Source organism: Lygodium microphyllum, chromosome 5, assembly GCF_053477565.2.
Source record: "Lygodium microphyllum isolate KBCC chromosome 5, Lygodium_microphyllum_v1.1.10, whole genome shotgun sequence".
Lineage (NCBI taxonomy): Eukaryota > Viridiplantae > Streptophyta > Polypodiopsida > Schizaeales > Lygodiaceae > Lygodium > Lygodium microphyllum.
The window spans coordinates 99,881,894-99,906,255 of NC_141139.1; the positions used below are offsets into that span (position 1 = coordinate 99,881,894).

Sequence of the window (24,362 nt, forward strand, 5' to 3'; positions counted from 1 at the left end):
CATTGTTAAACATAAATGCAAAAAAGGGGGCCAAGATATTCACTACATAAATGAAGTCCTCACCCTATATGCCTATGTGATCCATCTATTATCCATGGTATCAATGCTCAATGGCCTTTCTCATTGTATCATGTGTGAAGAATGAGAATGTGGTAGGGTGAGGCTTTGTGGGATGTGTGTGGTATATCATGTAACCTTTTTCCATATGAGTGCCAAACCTTTGGACCTCCTATGTGTATGGGTTAGCATGGCTCACATAATCTACACCATGAGGTGGCTACATCCTTGCTCATGAGTAGATGGTACAATTCCCAATACTACATCTACTTGTATGCTTGCCTGTAAACAGTGTAAGGGTCATCATCTCTCTATGGGTCTCCCTCTCTATGATCTTTCCTATTTCCCTCTAGATCTTTGCACTTGTCATCATACCATCTATTTCAGTGCATGACCCCATGTTGAACATGTTACTTATTTGATGGATTTATTGCATACTATAACTTACTATAAATCAATGTTATTTTGGATTCCACCACCCTTCTATAAAAAAGAAGGCCAATTCCAAATATCAATCCATCAAACTTCAATGCACAATCTAAAGAAACCATTGAACCGTTGTATTATCTCTCCTTCAACAAACTTCACCGTTTCTAGCTAGCTTTGTAGGTTTTGAATCCTTAATCGGTTTCATGTTTTGCACCAACTCTTTTGTGCGTTTCAAGCTTCTGATCCTTGATTGTACGTTGACAGATAGAGCATCGTTATTCTTTTGTTTCCAAGCTCATAGTATATCAATATTTGGAGGAACCTTTATGCTTAGATTTGATAGGTCAAGGGTAGGCTATGATGTTGGGTTAGTTCCTAGGACCATCTCTAGAGACTTATACAAATCAAGATTCTTGTAATTCAAAACTTCCATAATGTAATTTATATTAGCTAGCTTGCCTTTGTTGAAGGTTGGTGAAGGAATTCTGAAGGATGTTGAATCATTGATGTAACAATGCCACTTCCTAATGTGCCAAAATCACTTGTCAATATAGGCATTGCTCCTTTTTGTTGTTGAAGCCCTTACCTCTCCTACACTCTTCAATCCATAGAGTCCCCTATGATCCCCTAGCAAGAGACCACCTCTACAACCACGAGAACCCATACCCCACAACTCAATGCAAAACATGCCTGGAGTTGGTACCAACTTAACTATATCTAACTTGTAGGCTAGACCCACATAGGTCACCTTTTTCATCCAATCATATAGATCTCATCTAACCTATAAGTTTGGATGTGACCAATGTCTCAGCTCACACATGGCTTCTCCTCATAATAGGAGCCATACAACTTTGAGCACTAAAGATCATTGGTGGCACCTTACAAGGGTGGAGCATTGGGCATATCTAACAACCAAAACACACACACCTAGTCAATTGTGTGCCTACTCCAATAGCCAATAGATACAAAAATATGTGCGGAATCGCCCTACATTTTACCAACAGACACTCTGTAATATACGGCGCAAAATCATTCTTTTTGTGCAAGATAAGTTTTGCTTGATGTGCCTCAAATGTATGCCTACTCCAATAGGCAGCAGATCATGTAACAAAAATATGCACGGAATCACTGTCTACATATTACGAGGAGACACTGCCTGTAATATGTGACGCAAAATTAGTCTTTTTCTGCAAGATAAGTTTTGCTTGATGTGCCACATAGGCATACAAAAATAAATTTAGTTGAGCTACTTTGTGACCAAAAGCTGTCTAACTATCAAAAGCATGTTCATAGTTTCCTACTTTCCACTGGTTATAAATGTTTTAATTGCATATTTATGCAGTAATTTGGCAAGGGCTACCCTTAGACAGTCAAGCAGTCCAAAGACCAGCAGTGACTAAGTGCACTTGCAGGAGCAGCTACAAGAGTTAGAAAATGTGAATCACAAGTGGAGCAGCTTGATAAAGCATCTATCATTTACATTGAGCGCATCAAAATGAACTTGAAAAATCATACACATTGCCAGTTTTATAGCAGGAGTGCTGGAGTTCATAAAACAGTCTGAATCCAAGCCAGGTTCCCAAATCCATGAAGGCCTGCTGAAGGTACATTACCAATAGTCCCCACAAGAACAATTTGCTTCTTCAAAAAAGCAGAAATGTGTCTGCTGTGCGGGTATTTTGTATCCCCAACTTAGAAGGAATAAGCTTTTCCAATACAGTCAATTCCCCAAAAACATCTTCCAAGCCTTATTTGCCACATGCATGACTTCAATCACAGGATGGCATCATCTTGATCATGTCAAACTCTCCTGCACAGCCAAATAGATCAACTGTGCAACAATAGTGCTGTTCATCTGGCCTGATACCATATTTGGTGCTCATTTTCCTCGAAAACATTTGTAGATCTGAGTGACTGCATGCATTCAGCATTGAAACAAAAGAACTTGGGACTAGGGACACACCCTCACATTGCATCTTCTCAAAAGACTCGACAGCTTCCTCACCTTGCTGTGTTGTGCATATCCTGCAATAAGTGCATTCCAAGTGACTACATCCTGAAGAGGAAGCTCATCCAGCACTCCTTGAGCTTTACCAGTGCACCACATTTAGCATATATGTCCACCACAGTAGTCCAGAGCACAACATCTCTCCCTAGCAATCTCATCATGAATTTGTTTGCCATCATCAACTGCTCCTATGGAAGCTCATGCTTTCAAGGCACAGGTAAAGGTGATTGCATTGATAAAGTGACCCTCACATTGCATTTCATCATCATAAACTTGAGTGCTTCCTCACCTTGACCTTGTTCTGTGTATCTTATGGTAAGCGAAATCCAACAGACTGCATCCTGAAGAGGAATCTTATCCAGCGCTCCTTGCGCTCTTCCCATTGCACCATATTTGGAAATTGGCATACATGTCCACCACCAGGCCTGTCCTGCACACAACATCTATCTGCAAACGAACCCAGTCTGACAATTTCATCTTGAATTTGTTCGCCCGCATGTCAGCACATGCTTTCCAGGCACAGGTAAAGGTGACTGTGATGGAAAAGTGACCCTCACGCATATCTTATTGGAACACTTGAGTGCTCCTCACCTTGCCCATGCTATGCATATCCAGCAATAAGCGCATTCCAACAGACTGCATCCCGAAGAGGAAGCTCATCCAGCACTGCTTGAGCTTTTCCAACTTCACCACATTTGGCATATGTATTCAGCAGAGCATTCCAAAGCACAATGTTTCTCCTCAATAATCCCTGTCTGACAATTTCTTCATGCATCTGTTAACCAGTGTCAACTGCTCATATGCCAGCATATGCTTTCAAAGCACTGTTGAAGGTAGCTGCATTGGGAGAATGACCCTCAGATTGCATCTTGTCAATAGACTTTAGCGCTTCCTCAGCTTGCCCATGCTGCACATATCCAGCGATAAGTGCATTCCAAGAAACTACATCCCGAAGAGGAAGCTCATCCAGCACTGCTTGGGCTTTTCCAAGTATGCCGCACTTGGCATACATGTCTACCACAGCAGTCCCAAGCAAAATGTTTCTCTGCAACAAACCCCATCTAGCAGTTTCATCATGAATTTGTTCACCCTTTGCCACAGCTCCAATGGCAGCGCACGCTTTCAAGGCACAGGTAAAAGTGACTGCATTGGGGGAGTGACCCTCACTTTGCATTTTATCATAATACCTCAGTGCTTCCTCACCTCGGCCATGCTGTGTGTATCTGGAGATGAGCGCATTCCAAGAGCGAATGTTCGGGGCGGGAAGCCCACTGAGTACTTTCTGTGCTTCTGCAAAAGCCCCACATTTGGCATACATGGTGATCAAACTGTTAGCAACATAAAGGTTCGTTTCAAGCAACCCACGTTTGCAGATGTGGGCATGGAGTGTTGTGCCGTTGGGCAGATCCTTCTGCAGTGCACAAGCCTTCAGAAGGGCCACCAGCTTCCTCTCCGAAGGACACTTGAGCTTAATTCTCATCTTTCATTGGCAGTGGCCGTTACTTTGTGCTTCAATTCAGCTCTCAGAGCGCACAGAAGAAAAGTTTCAAATGATGTCTTTCACCTTCCCTCCTTTCCTTCCTTCCACATATGGCCGTCTTTCTCACAAATTGCAGATTGCTTTGCGTTCTCCAAATTATTGCAGAACCTCGTCCATGTTCGTTCTGAGCGTAGGCCTAATATGAAGAATCAAGGGCGAAAAAAGCTTATATCTATCCGGTCATTAACACAAAGTTTATATTTATTAACAAAAAGTTTCATCTCTCTCCACTTGTTATCATGGAAATTTTCACATTTTAGCATGTGAGAAAAGAGGCTATTTTCCCTTGTTTTTCCCTAGAGTGGTCAATATCAAGAGCTTCTACTCAAGAGGCATCACGTACCTATAGCTAAGTGTGATTCGGGGGCAAGGGGCTGCCAATCTCCACCGAGCTGCTAGCTCCTTGTCCCCAACCATATCACCCCTCACAAATTTGTTGAAAAAGCAGGTTGCCATAGTGTGGACACCCACTGAACAATCAAGTTTTGATTAACTCAAGCATCACATACCATAAGAGCCTTAAATGGATCTTCACCTAGACTGACCTCAATATGAGGCAATGTTGTTGGATTGAGGTTCTACAAGAATATGACTTTGAGATTAGGTATTGGCATGGCAAAGAGAATGTAGTCGCCGATGTCTTAAGTCGCAAAGCATTCCTCAACTCTCTAATTATGAAGGAATCCTCGATGGTAGAATCATTGGCAACCATGGTGTCAATGCCTAGCAACCCTATCCTTGAATTAGCCAAGGAGGAAGCTAGCCATGACCCAGAATATCTAAAGATGATGAAGGAGATTTTGGAAAAGGACCAAGACCCTAAAATTAAGGTCAAGTATCAAGAACTTTCAATCAATGAGGGACTTGCCTATTTCAGGACAAGATTATGCATACCCTCAAGCAACAAACTCAAACAGAGAATACTTTGGGAAGCACATGACTCCCCCTTTTCAGGCCACCCCGGATATGTCAAGATCCTCAACACAGTTAGGAAGAGCTACCATTGGGAAAGGCTTAAGGGAGACGTACTCAAATTTATCACGAAATGTTTGTCTTGCTAGCGCATTAAGGTAGAACATGTCAAGATGCCTCTTGACATCCCCCAAATGAAGTGGGAATTTATCAGCATGGACTTTGTTGTTGGGTTACCTTCAGTTCTTCAAGGAGGGTACAATTCAATTATGGTTATAGTAGACATGCTCACCAAGGTTGCACACCTCATGCTAGTCAAGACAAACTATAAAGCTTCACAAATTGCCAGATTGTTCATCAAAGAGATATTCAGATTCCATGGGTTGCCTAGAAGGATCATTAGTGACCGTGATTCCCTCTTCACATCTCATTTCTGGAGAGGGATATTCGAGGCCATTGGGACTCAACTCTATTTCAATACAACCTATCACCCTCAAACTGATGGCCAAACGGAGAGAATCAACCAAGTCATTGAAGATATCCTTAAGGCATATTGTTGTCGCAAACCCAGGAAATGGATCCAATATCTACCATTGATAGAGTTCGCTTATAATGCTTCGTAACAACAAAGCATTCAAATGGCACCTTTTCAAGCATTGTATGGGCATGATTTCCGTACTCCATTGAACTTTTCAAATCCTACCTTGAGGGTAGAAGCTTCCAAGAAAATGTTTGAGGAGATGGATGAGTAGGTCAAGGTCATCAGACAAGACATTAGAGCCACCAAGGATAGGCAGAAAGCCTATGCATATCTAAATAGACAAGAGCGACTCTTCAAAGAAGGAGATATGGTCTTCAAAGCCTATGTATATCTAAATAGACAAGAGCGACTCTTCAAAGAAGGAGATACGGTCTTTATTCAGGTACGACCCAAGAAGAGCTCCTTATCATTGGGAGAATTTAAGAAATTGAATCCAAGATATTGTAGACCCTACAAGATCCTCAAGTGCCTAGGACCCAATGCCTACAAACTCTAACTCCATGAGAATGTAAAAGTTCACAATGTATTCCATGTTAGCCTACTAAAGAAATATGCATCTAATCCTAGCCATGTGCTCAATGATCAACAAGTTGTAATGCCAAGCCAAGGAGTCCTTGAGCTCTAGCCAAATAGAATCCTAGACACTCGAGAAAAAAGATTGAGGAGTAGAACCCTCAAAGAGTATCTCATCCAGTGGAAGGACTATGTAGAGGAGGATGCCACATGGATTGACGAGAGTACTCTCAACCAACAATACCCCGAATTCCTTTCGAGATGAGGACTCGATTCCTCAAGGGGGGAAGGATGTAATAACCCATCGCCGTTATGTGGACCCCCCTTTTAACGAATAAAAAATGATTTATTTTTTAACGCCGCCCCCTATCAATGCCGCTAGCTAGTGGAGGGAGGGGGAGATGAACTGGGAGTTGATGTCGCAAGCAGAGGAGGCCGAGATGATGACGACAACAAGGGGAGTTGAACTCAAAGTCATCGGAGGTGAGAAAAGAGATGATCTAGGAGTTGACAGGGAGCCGGAGGCGACAACAATGAAGATGAAGATAATGACGAAGAGGATGAACTAGTTGTAGATGATAACGACGATGGGGGGGGGAGGGGCACATGTGTGCCACCCCCAAAACATCCCCCCCCCCCCCCCCCCATCTCTCCTTCTCCTTCTAGAAGTCATAGTTTGCATGGGGGGAGGGCCAACCTAGCCGCAGGGGTGATGGCAGAGGGAGGGGGGCTCATGTCAATACCCTCCATAATACCCTTCCTTCCTCCCCCTATAAACCCCCCCCTTCCTTTTCCCTAGCTATTACCCTTCTTCCCTTGTAAATCTCCCCCTTCCTTACCACAAACGTGTTATTCTCCCTTTCCCCCCAACCCGCTTACTGCCATCTTGTGAAGAAGAGAAGGAGAGGGAGAGGTAGTAAAGGAGAGTAAGAGAGAGAGAGAGAAAGAGAGGGAGAGGGAAGGGGAAACGTAGAGAGAAAGGGAGAGAGAGAGAGAGAAGAGTTCAATAACAAATCCTTTATGGGGCAAAGGACCAAGTACCATCTCTCCCCATCGCAATTCCCGTAACCTCTCCATCAATTACCTCTAGTTGACAAGGAGATTGCGAAAGACAAGACAAGGTGTAGGGAACTCCGCCACCAAGGAGTCCTTTGAGAGGAGGGAAGGACGCATCCCAAGCTCTGAAACGGCTCCAAAGCGTAAACTCTCTCAAGTAATTGGGAAAGTTGCGACTACGAAAGGAGGATCGCGCAAAGATGCCACCATCAACACGAACGGGTTATCGAACGTAAATGCTAATTCAACACTTCAAAACTAGGTACCGCTATCATGTCTAGTATTTTGAACTGAACATTTAAGCATGGACATCATTAGGAAGAAGTCACGCTTTGCATCGTGCATAACTTGAAAGGTAGTTGAAAAGGTTTAGCAACTAGGAATTGTGGCAAATAGATTGATTATCTATGGGTTGTTGTAGTAATTAAGCCAAGTATTAGGTTCGAACTTTCGCAAATGCATCAGAGATTTTCGGTATACATAAATATTCCATATAGGTCAAGTGCATCTTGTAGATCATTGAAGCAAATTAACTTGCATTTACAATGAACTCATGCACACTTGCACTTAAATACTTAGGTCATGCCTTATGAATTGCATAAGTGCACTTGAAGGAATTTTTATGAATGGGGATCCGCATCATATCATCAACTTAGGAATGACTTTGCATGGCATCATGGATAGTCTTAGTTGCACCATATAATGGGAATGCATCTAAAAAGGTAGATTTAAGATGCGCATGTGAAATGTTAAGCTTGATTGTAAGGGCTGATTTGGTGAATGAAATCCTACATGATAAGTGAAGCCAAGATTTAGCTCAACTCAACTAGGACTTTAGTCGCAAATAGGTCAAGTTTTCCTTACGACCATATTTTGACTTAGAGTCAACATGCTCTTTGGTCTCTATCCCAATAACCAGTCGCGATGGGTCCAAAACACTGTTGGGTATATTCTTTTCAAAATATGATACATCTCAAAGCTAACACAAGAAAGCTCGAATGTCGTAACCACAAGAAGAATGACTATTCACCAAGTTACATTCGATGCTCGCAACTATTTCGGAATGGTAAATAGACTTAGTTTACGCTTGACTTGCGAGAGGAGTAAGCACAAGTTCCTGCTATCTTGAGGGAAGGAAATCCTAGAGTAAACTTAAAACCCTGGTAAAATTTTAAGGTGGGAAAAATGGTTACCAACTGACCAATTGAAATCCTAGTTTTAATCATGTAGATCTAGACCTTAAGATAAGAACCAAAAGTTAGCATCTTAGGGAAGCTACCATCCGAAAACTATCGGATAAAAATCAAATAGAGTAATTGCTTGCTCCTATTACATAAGAGTGAGGTCAGAAAGAGGGTATTCTCTATCTCACAGAAGGTAATGGAAATTGACACCAACAAGGCAAGAAAGAACCAAGAGGGGCATTGCTAAGTGTTTAAATATGGGAACTCCACCTTAGCAGATGTCCTGAGTACTCGCCTTCATTGCTGTTTGTGCTTGTAAATCTAGAATCAATGTCTGTGAAAGGAATGCATGACCCAAGCTCACAAAAGAAATTTGATTAATGAATCAGGTTGAATTCATGGAGGGCACACCAAGCCACCCCCAACTGACTGCCAACCCTAGCCAAGGAGGTTCTAAATAACTGTGACGGGAACGTGGACCGAACCCGCCATGAGACGTCTCTCCGTGGGTTAGTTTGAATGTAGGAGGACGCTTGAATGCCAGGGGGGCTCTGACTGTAAATTCCATGCCTCATGGTCCTACTCAAACGATCTACGTGACTCGGGATAAATTCTCAAGGCCCTGTTACTAGTGCAAGGGTGAAAACTTGGAAGAAATAAGACGCATCCTCATGGATTGTTGAAATTGTCCTTTTTGGATAAGACTTGTATCTTAGTTAAAATGCTAATATTAAGATTACTTCCAAGGAACTTGTCTGAATTGTTTTCATGTCAGTGCTATAAGATTATGTGAACAAATCTTGTTCCCTAAAAGGCTTGCTTAGAGGGGCTCTAAGCAAGCATATCCTTCGACCAAATATAACAGAATATGAGAACTTCATGGTCGCATCACCTAGATCAAGATAGAAGTCCTCAAATTCTAGGCAAGAGGTGGAATGTCTTTGTGGAAATTGGAATCCTATCGAGATTACAATAAAGAAATTGAATCCTAATAAAAAGGAATTGTCAGGAAATTGTTTTCTTAATAATTTCTTGATTGATATGTTATGACTACAAAGTACCTTGTGTAATGGGATAATTAAGGAAGCTATTTATATATTTTGTAAGAGTATGGTAGCATAAATTGTTAGATAACTAAATCTTGTTTTATGTGAGGGGTGAAAAGCATGTCTTTGAGAAGTTATTGATCTATTTAGGATGGGCTTTAGATGGCTATTTTTTGGATAACTTTAGACATGTAAGGATCCTCCAGTTTGATCCTTTTGGGTTCTTTCTTTGATAGTTCTCTCTAGGATAGAGTTAAGCTTATAGATGAGGTTTAAGCATGTGCACAATGGTCTCAAGTATCCATTTCTAACTCAGTCGCTCATGAGCTTCTTGATACTCCCCATCCTTTGAGAATAACAACACTAATGTGGCCAATATGTGCATCCAGTCTTGCTTGTCCTTGGAGCATGGTATGCTACCAAGTTAATGGCAATTGCATAGGATAATGATTCATATCTCTACATAACACATTGGACATTGCACCCAAGTCCACCAGTGTGGCTTTCGAAACTAGTGGATCTTCAACAAGTTGATCTAACCCTAGAGAACACCATATTATGAAAGCCACACAATGAGCTATTTGGCCTTCAGTAAGTTGATCTAACCCTACAAAAGTATTATTTGAAGTTTTTTTCTCTTTGAAACTATAATCAACAAATGTCTATCACCCAATAGATTGCAAGGTTTTGTGGGGGGTTGAATTCTTTGCTTGAACACTCGCCTTGCATCAAGAAGATATCTCTTTAGAAGATGCCTTGATACAAGCTAAGCCCTTGGTACAAGAGATTAGTAGAGCTAGTGAGGATGCTGGTTTTCTAAAGAAAGCCCATGCAAATTAATATGGTGTAAGACCTACTCACAAAACCCAACAAAATCAAGATTATCAATTATGAAACATTTGTAATGAAGTGAGTCACTTACAGGGAGAATGCCCAAATAGAAAGTATTGCAATCACAATGAGGTTGGGCATTTCAACTTTCAATATCACAACCATGCAACAACTGCCAATTTGGAAGGTTCCCATGATGATCCTAACTAATAGAGGTGACCATGGAGATACTAGATATGGTAGAGGATGTGCAGGTAAAGCACAAGCTTACCCCATCCTTGAAAGCCAAGAAGATTGACTAGACTTGGAAGAAGTAGAGTGCATCTTCATATTGTAAGCCCATAGTTTAAATCCTAACCATACAATCAATGATGAGAGGATTGTAATCTTAGATATTACAAACCATCTTACATATTAGAGAGAATATACTTGTAATTTATTGTTTCCCTAGCAATAGACCTACGTAGCTCATTGTATCAAACTTGTAAAAGTATCCCTAGTTCTTGTTGAGATGAGTGCATCTTGACTTTTAAAGGGGACATGATGTAATGTATCTGACTCATAGTAACTTGCTAGACTTGCAATTGCCCATAGTAGGTCATGTGCTTCTACTCATGTGAACTAGCCTTAAGATCAAAGGCTTAATAGCTTAGTTTACCATAGATTGATATTTTTAGAAAAAGAAAAAACAACAATGAAACATCACTTACACACATAATCAATGAAACATCACTTACACACATCATCAATGGCCTCATCATTAGTGACTTGCACATCGATATTCCAACATTGAAAAGCATGCCATCTCCATTTTCATGATTTCAAGAGGACGAGAATGAAGTGGAAAGAGAAAAGTAGGGGAACAATCAATGCCTTGCCATAATACTACTACCCACCCCGACCCCCTAGATAATGAGGGTGCAGCCTTGGGGGACACATACATGCGCAGGCAATGCACACGCATTGAGGGAGTGACAATTTTTGTGTGTCTGTGCATGCGTGCATGAAAAGTACATAGAAAGAGAAGGAGAAGAATAGAGAAAAAAGAAACAAAGAAATACCATCTCCATAAGTCTTGGCTCCCTCCATTGATTGAAATCCATCCAAGACTACATCAATAAAACGTTGTTTGTAAATTGCTATGGTGCCCAATAGAAGAAGAGATGTAGGGAAGGAAGATATGTGTGATGAAGGCATCATTCAAGCCAATGAGATCATCATGGGAACCAAAAATAGAGGAGAAATTGTTGATACTTCTTAATCAAGCTAAGATTTAAGGGTTTTTCAAAACATATGTATGCTATTAAATTGATCTTTTCAATACAATCTCTTAGAAAGGATTGCAATCAAGGTATTCTTATGATTACCTTATGATTATGATTACTTTTATAATAGGAAAGTTGAAGTGATTATATGGAAATTGGATCCTTGGGACCAAAGTGTGCTATCAATAATTGGATTAACCCCAATGTCTAATGGTATAGCCAAAGAGAATGAGATAAGCTACTTGGTATCCAAGGTAGAGATCTAAGTGGTGCAATAATGCAAGGTATAGTAATGCTTTATCGCCTTAAGTGGAAGAGCCTAGAGGGACTTTGAGTAAGCAAATCCCTCACTAGCCTATGACAAGGATGTTAGAATTTTGTGATCACCATCACCTAAATTGGGATGAAAGACCTCAGTACTCAATAAGAGGGGGAATGACTTCGTGGGAGCTTGAACCTATGAATATTGTAATAAGTTAATTGAAACCCTAGTAAAACTGAACTTCTTTCTCAATGATTGATTGATGTGTTGTGCATAAGGAATTGTGCAATGAACCTTGTGAAATGGGATAGCTATTTGTTTATGTGGGAACAATATGGTAGCATCGACTGCTAGATACTTAAACCTTGTCGAGTACGTGGGTGGAAAGTGGATGGATGAAGATTTGATAACCCCATCCTATAGATAGGTAAATCAGTCATGCGGCTTTCTACATTAATGCATATGATTACGGTTCACCCATGTGACCTACATAATAGTACAGAAGATCAACTAAATATGTTTTATGAGAATTGAGTGTAACTATGTTATGGCAAAGGTTTTTATGAAATGCCACCCCCCCAACCCCCCAAATTCACTCTCTCCATGAAGTAAGTGTGATGTTGATTATTTTTATCCATGAGAGTCTACCAAGTGGCCTCTTGAGAAGGGGTGTTAGACAACTATTTTGGAATGATGTTAGAAGTCTAAGGACATCACATTCAATCCTTTTAGGTTGAGGCCTTGATGTTTTATTGTGAGATACACTTGGAGACTACTCAATCTACTAAGTTCCTACATCTTAATCCAAATGGTGCTACTTGTAAAGAGTCATCCGAGCAACTACTACCATGGCCAATAAAATAAAAAACATGTTCAAATTTATACAATTAAGCTACAAATCAATTGCAATTATTCATTTCCTTACAAATAAAACTTTGCCAAATATGGAAGGGGAAGAGTGAGAGAGGTTCATATGATGTTTAACTACTTTAGACTACATTAGAGGAGAATAACTTTTGTCATAAGCACAATCTACACATGAGAGAGAGAGAGAGAGAGAGAGAGAGAGAGAGAGAGAGAGAGAGAGAGAGAGAGAGAGAGAGAGAGAGAGAGAGAGAGAGAGAGAGAGAGAGAGAGAGAGAGAGAGAGAGAGAGAGAGAGAGAGAGAGAGAGAGAGAGAGAGAGAGAGAGAGAGAGAGAGAGAGTGTGTGTGTGTGTGTGTGTGTGTGTGTGACTATGTGAGAGAATCCCTTTCCTTAGCTATAGTCTAGCTAGCCAAATAATTATCTCTTCTTTCATATGGCAACATCTTTGCCTCCTATTTCTCTTTATTGGTTATTTTTAATTGCCTAGAGATGGAGTATATTTACTTAGTGGTCTAGAAATCCTTATAGACCTACATAAAGCTAGCTCGATAAGAGTTCTTTGCTGCCACCATCCTATGGTACTCTTACACCAATATTAGCAAGTTGATCAAGTCTTGCATCATGTGGAATAGGTCATACAATGTGCTCATGTGTCGGTTTCCCATCTTCTTTAAATACCAATGTGTGGATCTCAACCATCTTGATAATCTCCTCATGTATCTTATCCTCATTAAAGATAACATCATAGAAATGTACTACCCTTCTAAGTTCAAGATTCCACAAGAGATAGTGTCTTTCTCTATAGCCAAGTAAAATGCATTTCTTGAACTTACAATCAAGCTTACTTCACTTTTCTCTAAGTATATGCATAAACACCTCATAGCCAGAAATGCACAAGTGATCATAACTAGGTCTCTCTTAAAGCGTAACTCCTCTGGTATCTTGCCATCCAATGGCTTGCTAGGAGGCCTATTGATAATATGCATTGCTATCTTTACAGCTTTAGTCCAAAATCCATTACCGAGACCGGCATTAGAGAGCATACTATGGACCCTTTCTTAAATGATCATGTTCATCTTCTCAACCACACCATTTTGAGTTGGATTTTTATGAGTTGTCAACTCTCTCTTGATGTCATGGCTTGCACAAAAGTTTGTAAAGTCATGAGAGGTGTACACACCACCATTATCAATCCTTAAGTACTCAAGCTTTTTTCCTAAATAATTCTCAACAAATGCCAATGTTTGAAATGCATCAAGCACATCACTCTTGTAAAGAGGGTAAGCCCAAAACTTTCTAATGGCACTATCTATGAAAGTGACAAAATATAAATCTCGTCCCAATGAAATTGTGGACATTGGTCCACATAAATCACTATGAACCAAATCAAGACATTCTAGCGTTCTACTACCACTATCTCTCTTATATGACATTTTTGTTTACTTTCTAAAGAGATAATGCTCATAAAGACCAAGATCATACAAATTTAAAGATGTAAGATAATGCAAATAGCACAAAGTCTTCATTCCAATGACTGACACGTGTCCCAAATGGGAATGCCATGATGAAAAAAATGGCTATTCAGTGACAACTACAACATGGCCTTTAACTCTAGAAACATGGAGAGAATACAAAGTACTTGATATTGGCACTTTGGCCACAACAAGGAATCCCTTGAAAATCTTTAACATGTTGTTGTACCGCTACAAGCACACCGTGTTAAAAAAATCTAGAGTGTGGCCTCCTTTTAGATTTAGAGAGTCAATGCCACTTTAGGCATTAGTGTTGGTGTCCATGGTTCAAAATATTAGGTTTTTTTGGACAAGTTTTTAGTCAATTTTCGATATTCTAGATATTATCTCTTGTAAAAATCCATAAAACTATAGACAACTTCTAGATTAGGATGACATGTAAAAGAAAACATGTAGCTTTCAGCCAATTTGAGAGGATTTTATGTAAAAAGAGAGATTGACAAAATTGCGTGATGCACGATCGTTATTTTCAAGCAATGAACAACACTTCGAAGTGGGAGATGAAGAAGGAGTGATCTGGCTGAATTTTGGCTAGGTGTCCTGGTATTTAACCCCCCTTTTGGAGCTAATGGAGGCATCAGATTGGCGATCTGAGCAGCATAGAGGAAGGTATTATTTTGTACACGTTTTAGTCTATTAGAGTTATATTTTCTCATAATGCTAAAAGAAACTAACAGGCTTCATCTTTGTTAATATTCTTCTATATTTTGTAATTCTTTTTGGGAGTATTCTTCTACATCTTCAATCTCTTCGAACCCCTTCTCTTTCGTCTACTCCTCTTCCTAAATCTTCCTTCACCCTACTGTCTCTTATCTTCAAGAACTTGGCTTGAAACCTTCAACCATTCTCTTATCTCTACCATCTCTGGAGTAAAAGCTCTTGAACCCCCATACATTCTTCTCTTGCCAAACCCCTGTGGTGACCTTCAACCCTACGTGTTGCGACATTGATGAACTCGACGTGAAGGTCGATGTAAGAGAACTCCAAGATGGGGGATTCTTCAGGAGATACACTACAACAATTGGTGCGCATATTGCAGCAGACTCAGCAATAACAAATCCAAATGTTACAACAACAACAACAACAAAGGCAAGACGAAGAGAAGATTGATTCCATAGCTATCAAGGCCCTAGAGGAAGTTGGGCGTGAATTAAAACAATTTTGATGGTCAAAATGTCTTTGTTTTTATTCACTTATATGTTGAAAAAATGCTCTTCTTTGGTGTACCACAACATGCATGGAGGAGTTATTTTGCCAGACTAGCCAAGCATGGTCTTCAAGAGAGAATCCATGATCTTTTTCAACAAGATCCGGATTAGGCCGCATTCAAAAAAGCCCTACGTGAAGAATTCTTCTTAGAAGACTCTGGCCTTATGACGAAGAAAAGTTTCACTTAATGGGTTGAAAAACCCAACCAAGGTTTAGTTGCAACAACTCTATACCATGAGTTTGAAAGTAAATTTGGACAACTTGATGCTGAAGACCAACAAAGTATGGAAGGTCAGAAGATTGAATTATTTCTTAAGGCTTCAGATCCCATTCTGCAAGAAAAGCTTGCTAATCGCCTAAAAGATGCTACCTCCAAATCAGAAGTCAAGACGGCATGGACAGATGTTACTGATGCAGTTAACATGATTGCTCGAAGAGAGTGGATGCGACTAAGATTGGGCTCTATTTCAGCTTCAACAACTCCATTGATGGAGTTCTTGTTCCACCTTCAAAATCCCCTATTCCTTTGACTAATCAACCAATTATTTCTTCTTCTGTTCCTTCTAAAAATGATGTAATGGATGAACTCATTAAAAGCATGCGTGACCCTCATCTGAATCTTACATAAATTAGTTCCAAGGTGGAGAAGCTGGATGTCAAAGTTGAAGAACGAGGACGATCATCAACTCAAAGACCCATGAGAGAAGGCTTTAAGAGGTGTTGTATTTGGTGGATAGCCAATAACATGACAAGAGGGAGTGTTCTACCTTCTGTGAGCCTGAAGCATAGAAGCTCATCTTTTGGAAAGACGAAAAAATTCATGCAGCTGAAACTAGTCTTCTACTAGAGCCAAATTTTGGCAATGGTGGAATGAAGAAAAGATTAGAAGATTTAGCTGTAATGAATGCCTATGCAGCAATTGATGCAGCTACCTATGGGCTACAAATTGAGCCAACTAAATCAAGTTTGAAAGCATGTAAAGCTAATGTGCAATCTAAAGTATGGATGCAGGCACTAGATCAAATGGAACGTGGTAAAGCAGCCAAAGAAGATTTGGCTAACGCCATTGAGTGCATTCGAGGAATAACTGGTTGGAAAGAACTGGTAGATTCTTTTTTCGCCTTTGCACATTTGACTAACGTCAATCATAAAGAAGTCTTGATTGAAGAAAAGAGAAGAATAGAATATGAATCAGGGCCTTCCTCTTCTAGCCCTCTAAAATCGGTAACCAGAAGAACGCCTAAACAACCAAAGCTTGCTGAAAATATAACCCTAGATCAAAAGATGGAAGATGTGCCACAAACAAAGAAGACCGAAGGAAAGAAGAAAGGCAAGCAGCCACGCTACAAATCGCAATCTGACATAGAATCTGCAACCGATCTCAAACGAGTCTTGGAAGAACGAATTCTAGGAAGCAAAATTGAATTTACCTTAGGCAAAATTCTTGGAATTGCCAAACGTGAATTTCATGATGTAATTATTAATGTAATCAAAAGGAAAAGACAATATGTTGGTGATGAAGTTGAAGAAACAATGCATGCTTTTTTGCAAGTTCTTCGAGTTTTTGTGCAGGATGAAGAGAAGCTAACTTCACAAGGAATTCATCTTGAAGCAGTTAAAGAATTCATTGTAGCAATTGAAGCTGAAGATAAAGAAAGCATGAATGCAAAAATTAAAGAAGTGAAAGCTGAAAATGTAATGGTCAATTGGTCCAAACCAATTGGCCAGCCTACCTCTCAAAAAGAAGGCCATCTACATCACATGAATGAGGAGGAAGAGGCTCGGTTAATTCCAAGTAGTCACTACTCCCGTACGCATTGGGCAAGAGCAACAATGGAGACAGTCGTCACAATTGGAGAAAAATAAACACCATGTATTGCACTCTTAGACCATGGCTCGGAGATAAACATCATGGCAAGGAGTCTCTATGAAAGTGGCGAATGGCCCATAGATGTTGATCTAGGTTGGCGAATGAGAGCTACAAACAACTCTTCTAGAGAGTTATATTCTGCATGTCCTAATGTGCAGGTAACTATTGGAGACATAAAAGACAATTTTCACTTTTTTGTTCAAGAATCTTGTAGTTGCCCTATCATTCTTGGGCAACCTTACATTTCTGAAGCCCGCTTGGAAACAAAAGCTCTTGATGATGGTTCTTCCTATGCTCAAATCCGAAGCAAGGATAATGAACGAGCTATCCAATTTCTTGTTGTTTGTGTCAACCATCATCGAAATAGAGATCGACTACGTGATTATCCTGTGCCTTCTAATGCTCAAGAATTCAAGGGTTTTCGGACTGCACTACTATAAAAGGAGGCTATGGTAGTGTGTCATGTAAAAAGATTGAACCTCCTTATGCTATAGAAATTGTGTCTCTAGTAAATTTGTATGCAAATTTGTATGTATGTACAACCAATAGTATGGGCTGTTATAAGTCTCTTCCAGCCATGACTAAAGCTGAAAGAAAATATTTATGTCATGTAAAAAGGGAGCTGAAAACTTATGATATGATGGCTGAAAATGAAGATATTTTGGGTTTTTTTTTTTGGACTGATTACTATTGACACATTGGCTGAATATATGCAGTTGCTCATGCAGAAAATCAGGCTAAAAATCAGTCCATAGAAGTATGTACATTGGATTTTTATCAAACAATTCAAGAATTTGTTGAGCACGAAGACATTGGTTTACTCAACAAGGCTGAAGCACAAGTGGAGACAAAATACAAGATGGTGGATAAGAAAGTCAAGCATGTGGTAGTCCCACTACCTCCTAAAAGTGAAGGGCTGGCTGATAGGGCAGCTAATCAGCCAAGTCTTCATGATTCTTCCAACATTGGTCACACGTTCATATCTAAAAGTATAAAAGAGTTCAAAATAGGTGAAAATTCTTTCCTTTCGCTGGCCGAAAAACACTCTTTTTAGCAAATGCTAATGAAGCATGAAAAAGCTTTTGCATTTCAGCCAAGTGAAATAGGCTGTGTGGATCCAAATATTGTGGCTCATATGGTCATTTTTATAGTTCTACATCTACCTTGGAACTGCAAACCTATTCCTGTTCCAAGGGCGCATTTGCCCAAATTATTGGAACTTCTAAATGAGAAGACCATAATGAAGATTTTAGAACCTTCTTCAGCACATTACTCAAACCGATGGTTTACCATGCCCAAGAAAAATGGATCTTTATGATTCATTCAAGATCTACAGCATGTTAATCGTGTCACAATCTGAAATGTTGGTTTGGGCCCAATTGTTGACGAGTTTACTCAAGCTTTTGCAGGTAGAGCAATTTATTCTATGGGTGATCTATATTCAGGATATGACCAATTTTAGCTTTCATTAGAAAGCCGAGACATTACCACAATGAAGACACCTCTTGGATTGGTCCGCATGTGCACTCTACCACAAGGTGCAACAAACTTCGTAGCCCATATGATGAATGCCATGCACAAAGTCTTAAGGGACTTTATTCCACAACTTACTCATGCATTTCTTGATGATGTACCTATCAAGGGATGTGAAGTCAATGAAAAGAATGAGAAGCTTGACGAAGATGCTTGCAGGACATTTGTAGTTAACCATATTTATGATTGTGATAGAATTTTGACAAGGCTAGAAGAGGTACATCTTACCCTTTCTAGAACTAAGTCGATTGCCCTATGGACGCAAACCTTCGCCAATCAAGATAGATGCCATCAACTGAATGCAAGAAAAATGCACAAATGCTTTAGAAGTAAGAAGATTTCTTGGGGCATGCGTATTCTATCTCATATGGATACCACATTTTGCTCATGTAGCCAAAAATCTTTATCAATTATTAAGAAAAGGCCAAAGATTCTCTTGGGGTAATGAGCATACTCTCACTCTGCGTAAATTAAAAAAGCTGTTAATTTTAGCCCCACTCTCAAAAGGGCTGATTATTTAAATGGTCAACCCATCTTCCTTACTGTGGATACAAGTCCCATTGGGATAGGATGGGCTGTTGGCCAAGAGGATCTTGAAGGTAACATGTATGCAATTCTTTTGGGAGCAAAAGTTCTCAATGAATGTCAAAGAAGGTATACACAAGTAAAAAGGGAATTATGGGGAGTTGTAACAACATTAAAGTGTGATCATGAATACTTTATAAGTACTTCCGTAGTGGTAGAAACTGATTGTCTTCCACTCTTGGGCATGATTGCCAGGCCCAACATTGCTGTGCTAAGATGGATTGCTTATATTAAATCTCTCAACCCCAAATTAAAGCATATTGAAGGAAATGCGAATCCAGTTGCTGACATGCTATCACATGCAAGATATGACAATGAAGAAGAGCTGATGGAAGAAGATAAAGTTGAAGAATCTATACTTGCTGAATTTCATTCCATGGCTGCTAAAAATACATTTTCAGTTACTGCATATACTAGTCCAAAGTTGAAAACAACATGGTGGTCAACTAGAAGCCAGCATGCTCATTGCATTGCTCAAGTTCTAGTTCATTTCCTTGAAGAAGATTATGAAGAAGATTGGCCAATATTTGAGCACAATGAAGAAGAAGGTGACTTGGACTGATGAGGAGTTCAAGCATATCAAGAGGAAAGCTTATGGCTTTTTTCTTAAATAAGAACATCTATGGAAGCACGCAAAGAAGAAGAAAGGAGCGCATGTCCAAGTTTTAGGTAACAAAAGTTTGCAACAACAGGTAATGAAGGAATTTCATGAAAGCCTATGTGCTGGCCATAGAGGCATATGGGGAACCTTTAGTAAAGTCAAAGAAAAATATTGGTGGCAAAACATGTATCAGGACATAGCACATTTTGTTGAAACCTGTTATGTGTGTTAGATGTATTCTATGGTCAAGCATCGAGATGGGTTACAACCGACTTATCCCTTGTCTATACATTATAGATGGGTTATTGATCTTGTAACCATGCCTATAAGAATATGGAATATGCAATATTTAGTGCTTGCAAGAGAGGATCTAACCAATCAAGTTGAAGGCAAAGCCAACCAAATCCACTTGAAGAAGTGTTTTGTAGATATGGTTGTCTGGGTAAAGTAACTGTAGATAGAAGAGAGTTGGATGCTGATGAGGCACGCAACTTCTTTGCTCAATTGGGTATTAAGTTGGCTTTAACATCAGCCTACAACCCTAAATGCAATGGGAAAAGTGAGAGAGGGCACCAGCCTATTCTCAAAGCTCTACAAAGTCTTGTAGAGGAAAGATCAAAGAATGGCCTAAAATGCTACCTTTTGCATTATGGGTTGACTGGACTACTCACAGTGTAGTGACTGGCTATATGCTAGCTAAACTTATGCATGGACAACAACCAACTATGCCAATTGAAGAATCTATTCTCACAGGGAGTCTTCTACCTTAGGAGGAAGGCATCAGTAGAGAAGAGTTGCTGACTTTGCATATATGGCAGCTAGAAAGAAGGCTTGAAGATGTTCAAGTAGCTATTGAGAAGCTGAATATAGCAAGACTAAAGAACAAAAGAAGATTTGATAAGTGACATCAACTTCGGCCAAGAGCAATTCAAGAAAATGACTGGGTACTTGTTTATGACAGCAGCCTAGACAATCAATACAATGCTTCTAGGAAGATGGTAAAGCGTTGGTTTGGCACATATGTGGTAAAGGTCGTTCATGACAATGCCACATATTCATTGGCTGAATTGGATGGAACAAGCATGAAGATTCCCATAGTTGGAAAAAGAATCAAGCTCTTCAAACGAAGAGAAAGTTCAACATTTGAACTAGAAGACTTGAATATAATTCAAGAGCATGAAGACATAGAGGAAGAAAAAGAGGTAGAAAATGAAGACATTGACATGGTAGAAGATACTTCTTCTGACACTGCAAATCCGTAAGACTTTGGCACATGCTAGAGGATGTGCAGGTTAGGAGAGGATGGATGTCGTGCCGCTACGCACACACCATGTAAAAAAAATCTAGAGTGTGGCTTCCTTTTAGATTTAGAGAGCCAATGCCACTTTAGGCATTAGTGTTAGTGTCCATCGTTCAAAATATTAGATTTTTTTGGACAAGTTTTTAGTCAATTTTTGATATTCTAGATATTATCTCTTGTAAAAAATCCATAAAACTATAGACAACTTCTAGATTAGGATGACATGTAAAAGAAATCATGTAGCTTTCAGCCAATTTGAGAGGATTTTATGTAAAAAGAGAGATTGATGAAATCGCACAACGCGTGATCGCTGTTTTCAGGCAGTGAGCATCACTCCGAAGTGGGGGATGAAGAAGGAGTGATCTGGCTGAATTTTGGTCAGGTGTCCTGGTATTTAACCCCCCTTTTGGAGCTAATGGAGGCATCAGATTGACAACCGGAGCAGCATAGAGGAAGGTATTATTTTGTATACGTTTTTGTCTATTAGAGTTATATTTTCTCATAATGCTGAAAGAAATTGACAGGCTTCATCTCTGTTAGTATTCTTCTATATTTTGTAATTCTTTTTGGGAGTATTCTTCTACATCTTCAATCTCTTCGAACCCCTTCTCTTCCATCTACTCCTCTCCCTAAATCTACCTTCACCCTACTGTCTCTTGTCTTCAAGAACTTGGCTTGAAACCTTCAACCCTTCTCTTATCTCTACCATATCCGAAGTAAAAGCTCTTGAACCCCCATACATTCTTCTCTTGCCAAACCCCTGTGGTGACCTTCAACCCTATGCACTGCAACAACGTGATCACCAAAGATCACTCCATAACCACAATAATCAAGCTATCCTATAGTAATCAAACTCTCTGCCAAGTCTAGAATATATTGTACATTTCTCAAGACAAAAGAAGAACCATTTGGTCAGGAAAATAGAAGACAATTCTAATTCCTCTTCTCTTGAAAAGCTTCAATGTTTCTCAATCTCTTTGAGCATGAAAAATATCTTTCTAAGCATCCAAACCCAAGCTATTTTGCATCAATTCCAGTCACTAGTGGCTATCCAAATGCAATAAATTTGGGCTATGAAAGCCCCCAAATCGAGCCTCAATGGATCCTCAAACCAAAACACATGTTTACCTTAGATGTAGAGCTCAGTGCTGAAAATATTGCCTTTATCAAGACACGAAAAACAAGCACAAATGTCAAAGCAGAATCTCAAATCCTCAACCTTCACAAGAAACCTTCAGTTCTCGCGCTCCTTGCTCTAGGCATGATCTTTAATGAACACCAAACATTGCTTTGATATCGGTTGAGAGGGAAGCAATGGTGGTATGCAATATGGAAGCCATAGAGTGTATGAGGATTGAGAGAGAGAAGCACACAAGACAATTTAGTGGGTTCAAATAAATGGTACCCTTATTCTTTCTTATATTCACTTATATATAGTGAATGTATAGTGTGTGTGTGTGTATATACAAGGGGTATTCACCTAGCTATAGGCCATTGGCTTTTACCCCAAAAATGAATAGATGGGAATGATAGAAATTAGTTCATTTGACCATAGAGATGTGGATTTAAGAGGAGATCATATGTCCATTAGGTAAGATTTGGACTCAAGTTTGGGCCTTTTAGTTTTAGAGAAAGACAGCCTCCCAACCAATAGAGTGAGATCTATCATTATAGTAAAATAAGGGTTTTCTAATTTTGAAATCTTTTATCTCATATTTAAAGATCTTCGAAATAGAGCATTTTGAGGTATTTTTGGAGGAAATTTTCATGGAGGCACAAACTATAAGAGGTATTGGTACAATTAAAGACACTAGATAGAAAATTTCTCATCAGTCCCATATAACCTTGCAGTCTCCCAGTTGTTTTCTCAAAATTCTCGAATAATACACCCAAATGTATTCCCTCCATTGTAGTATTCCTCTCTTTTTCTCGAAAATCCTAAATGGTTCAAGAAAGTGTATGCCCTCTCTTCATTTTTGCACAGGATTTGTTATTCTCTCTTTTCACTTGACGTCCTCTTAGCCTTCATCTTCTATTCCAATGGAAGCTTCACGTCCTTGGCATCCTTCATCTTTTATCAAATCAATCACAATATACAAAAATTTTGACCTTAACAACAATAGGTAGATTCCTATTGCCATCATTGTTGGTTCTTGAGTCATGTTACAAGCAAATAAGAGAAGAAAACATGGAAATAAATTCATTCACACTTACAAGGGGCGAGTTAAGGATTTCAAGCTTGAAGGAATGGGAAAAAAAAATCAAGGATGCGCTTATACAACATGAACATATGTACTCAAAATTATGCATGCAGAATTGGCCCATTGACATGCCACACCATAAACCAAATTGTGAGTTTACTAGAATATTTCAATAGGCTTAAAACTTAGTTTTATGTTTCAAAAATTTGCTAAAGTTTTGTTTATGTTTATAGATATATATCAATCAAATCTCAAAGATTGGCAACCTATCAAAAGCATAGTTGAAATCTTTGATGCATTTCATATCTCTATTGGGGCAAGCATTTGTACAAAGAGACCTCAAATAGATCATTGGCTAAGGATGGTGTTTTCTTTTATAATAAATTTTACAATGCACCATCAAGCATGACAAGATATGGATCTCTCATGTCTCTTTCACTCCCAGCTCTAGACAACATAGAGTGGTCAATTCCAAACCCGAAATCATGTGAATCTTTTAGGTTAAAGGTTCATACAAATATTCAAATATATATGTGACATAATGTAGCGAGTCGACAAGTGAAGATCACAGTCTTCATACCATTACATGTTTTCGTGGACTTCTTTTATGATGAGGAAGTTAAAAAAAAATCAATGTTCATATGCAAATTGGAGAAATGCATTGACTTCTTAGGTCAAAGTGGGATACTAAAGAAATATATGGATTATGTCTAAAGTGCAATGGAAATCAATTGTCTATAAATATGTAATTGCATCAAGAAATTTTATTTAGACTTTCTATTACATGAGATGGCATTATATGGATGGAAAGTTTGTAGCAATTGATCAAGACTTATAGAATGACATTGGTAATTCTATGATGATGTTAGAGGTTTGGTTAGAGGATGAGCTCATAACGATGCAAAGTGTAAGGGCAAATGTCTCCTTATGTCAAGTGCAAATAGACCTAGTAAATGAGGACATAAGTATCCATACCACTTATTTGTTCAAGTGCAATGCTTGTAAGGTAACAAAGGATACT

General features: G+C 39.3%; 1 pseudogene; it reads right to left on the bottom strand.

Annotated features, from left to right (window-relative positions):
• Window positions 1–3,290: 3,290 nt before the first annotated feature.
• On the bottom strand, window positions 3,291–3,974 carry LOC148036195 (putative pentatricopeptide repeat-containing protein At3g13770, mitochondrial pseudogene; annotated as a pseudogene).
• Window positions 3,975–24,362: the final 20,388 nt, after the last annotated feature.